Source organism: Dermacentor andersoni, chromosome 8 (assembly GCF_023375885.2).
Source record: "Dermacentor andersoni chromosome 8, qqDerAnde1_hic_scaffold, whole genome shotgun sequence".
NCBI lineage: Eukaryota > Metazoa > Arthropoda > Arachnida > Ixodida > Ixodidae > Dermacentor > Dermacentor andersoni.
Window position 1 is genome coordinate 134,757,626 of NC_092821.1, and position 3,486 is coordinate 134,761,111.

The 3,486-nt window shown below is 41.3% G+C and overlaps 1 long non-coding RNA gene across 1 annotated transcript; it reads left to right on the forward strand.

The window, feature by feature from the left end:
- Positions 1-632: 632 nt before the first annotated feature.
- LOC129383275 (uncharacterized) lies at positions 633-3,044 on the forward strand. The gene is made up of 2 exons (XR_008611148.1): positions 633-816; positions 2,943-3,044. It is a non-coding gene; the product is annotated as an uncharacterized lncRNA (long non-coding RNA).
- Positions 3,045-3,486: the final 442 nt, after the last annotated feature.

Here is a 3,486-nt window from a genome sequence, read left to right on the forward strand (position 1 = left end):
AATTAGAGATTATTCTTGTCACGTTAGTTGCAGGTGTGAGCCAGCAAAACGGAAATGGCAGCATAATCTTGTAAGCACATGCTGTAGAGTTTTTTATCCATGCTTTGCCATAAAGCAAATTTTAAACCGGCACGCTCCTTAATCTGTGCCACAGAAATAACTTAGCCATAACGTTGCATTCCCAGACCTGTTTACTAGACACAGCAGATGTGACTGCGCAGTCAAAGCAAAGTACTTTCGACAAGACACTATTTTTAGTTTTGCACGCAACACAAATATATGCTTGGCAAAGATATTCCTTCATCAGATAACTGTCAAACTGCCTGGTAGGGGAATGCATCCCTCGCAGACCTCTGTTTATTCAAAGGCCATGCATTGTACAAAAGGCGTGCTACCTCGTGTCCTTGATCGCAAGTGAAAGCTTCCCACTGGAAATAACAAGTCTTTCATCATGAAGTTGTGTATAGCAAAGCATGCAAAACATTTCACAAGATCCAAAAGCAAAAGTAAAAGACTTGCATTCTTCAAAGCGTTCGGAACGCGTATATAAGAGCGCGTTTTCTCTAGAAAATTTGGATAACTTCGAACCGCCACACCCAAGACTGCCGGAGCACTTTTTTAATACAGTTAATTTTCTTCTTCTTCTGCGAAATTTAGCCATGGCAAAGATCTTCAGCTTCAGTATGTGGCTCATTTTGGCCGCGTTTTCTATAATATTTGCTGCGATGCCCATGATGGTCATAGCTGCGCCTAATCCCCCTAATCTCTCATTTGGACAAGCCGAAACGGGACCAGCAGCAGCAAGTGCCACTGTGTGTAAGTGAAAATGTTTTAGTAATCTTTATATATATCCCATGGGGCAGAAAATTCCGCGTGATCGAGCGATGATATCAAACATCGCCAACATCAATGACGTCAGCAGTGGCTTGCATGACGTCATCAGTAATACTCTGGGTAACTAATGTGAGAAATGTTATTGGGAATTACAATTAATTAAAGTGAATTCAGCTGAATTAGAGTGACGAAAAACGAGTGAAGGTGAACTTAAGTGGACTAAGGAGGGTTGAGCAGGTTTACGGCTTGTACAAATTAAAGCAAGGTCGTTAAAGTAGAATAAAGAGCACTAAAGTGGATTAGCGTTGGTACAAATTAAAGGAAGGTGGCTTAAGGGGGATTAAAGGGGGCAAAGGAAGGTTCGGTGGATTAAGCTTGTAGAAATAGCTAGGTGGATTAAAATAGTTTAGGGTTTGTACAAATTTGAGCAAGATGAATTAATTCACGGTTTAGAAGAGCACCTCAAAATGCGTGACGTCACGCATCATGGACGTAACCAATAATTAGAAAAATCATTACGCTTTCGCATTCATGTCATGTTGTGATACTTAAGTGACTGTCAATTTTTCCTGCAAAATTAACTTGCCCATACTTTGAAGAACGACTGGTATGTTAGTTCGAATAAAATAGCGCTGTTCATACGGAAACTTCTGTTTGCAGCCATTAACGCGGTAAGCAGCTTCAAGCAGCTGGAAATAAATTTCCCAAACACCCTCTCTTGCTCGCACATAATTTCCAGTCAAACAGGGCCGACGAAATCTGTGCAGAACTTTGGTTAGCATAATAGGGCAGGGTGCAACGACAATCTTTATTCTTAGTTACAAGGGAAAGAATGTATAGCAATAAGAATAGACATAGGGCGCTAAACTACAAACTATTTGTAAAGTTTCTTGAAAAGCGCCATGCTCATTGCGTACGTTACTGTAGAACTTGTAAACTCCGAATACTACGTTGTTTACTACTGCGTAAACAGCTACAGTCTTACGTTTCACGCTTAAACAAAGCAAGAAAGAATATTCGCCACTATTTCCTAGCAGAAGGCAATCTTTGTAGCTCCATTTCCCTCATTTTGTTCGCACGAGCCCAAAAAGATGTGGAAGAAGCACTATACAAAGATCCTCAATAGTGATTTGAGTTTTGTTCTCTTTGAGATCTGTGTAGTAATGACACCAAAAGCAGTTTTTTGCATATCCCACGAAGACGGAGGACAACCCAAATACAGACGCACAGACACAACGTAAATTGCTAAGCTTGGGTCGCTCCCTTCCTGACCCGCGGTGTAGCGTTATTTTTGATAAAGATAAGCAAGATAACTCTAAATTTCACGCATATCTGGAGAGCTACATAGGATACAAGAATCGTCAGAAGAGAGCCAAAATTTTAGTGCAGTGAAATAATAAGAAATGTATCACATCTGACGGATGTGAAAAATGCGCGTCAGAGATACAAATTCCTTGCGAATTCAAAGTCGTTACATGGACAGGACGAACAAACGCCTGACAGGAGGGTACCAACGTCAAAGTTTTATTTAAAAGAAACATGTTAGCGTCTATCAGAACTTGGTCCATCATTATCGTAGACCGGTGCCACAGCAGCGTAAACAAATAGAATGAATCGACCATGGCATCCTGCGTAATCCAGAGAGCAAATATTGCGCTTATAGATATGAAAAACTTTGCCACGCTCTTAAATATTAGGTGACCGGCCAGTCCTAATAGTAACTGAATCCCACTCGTCTGCTCCTTTTCCGATGAACGTGTCCTGGTCCTACCGCTAAAAAAAATGTTGCCACAGATGGAGAGCGACCATCTTATACAAGTGTTATGTAACGACTCTAAGCGCAAAAGATAAGTGTTCAGTAACGTTTATTAAGCCTGGAAAAAACATTAAGCTATAACGAGTACTCGCACCTTACATCTTCTTAGATCCACTTTAAATACAAAAAAGAAGGTTCTTGCATCCTCCTACTTATTGTAATATGCCGATTGCTCACAAGTAAATTGACAGCTCGGAAACTGCATGCGATCAGTTTCCAAGTCACTGTGTTTCTATTTCTTTTCACAACTTCCGGGGGGAAACCTTTACATCTGTGAGTGTTTTTATTGCAGCGCCCCTTCTACGAAGACGATGAACATCGTCATGAGTATCACTGGACCACACCAGCTGCACGAACTGGACTGGACTGCACAATAAAGGAATACGGCTCACCACTGATCATTATGTGAATTCCTACCTTTTATCAAAAGAAACACTTAATGAAAATCTCGAAAACTTGTTTGCTGTTTCAGTGCATATTGCTTGATTTTTCAGCTTTGTACCGAGATAGACTGTATCTCATTCGCACTGGAGATATTTATCTTGTGGTAGGGCAGCAGAGAGCGAGAGAAAAATAAATTTGCAGAAAGGCAGAGAGGTCGCCTCGCACTGTAGCTTGCTCTGACCTGCTTACTCTACACTAGGGGAAATGGAAGGGGAGAAAAAGGGCTGCTGAATAAAGATGCTGATGCTACGAGGAGGAGGTGCATGTATACAAGTTCACAAAGTTGTGGCATCACTAAAGTCCTGCGTATGGCCGAGTGCCTTATAGAAACGCCATAGCGGTACTTGTTACCAGGGCTGCGGTGTTTGCATTAGGCCAAGGACCAAAAAAAA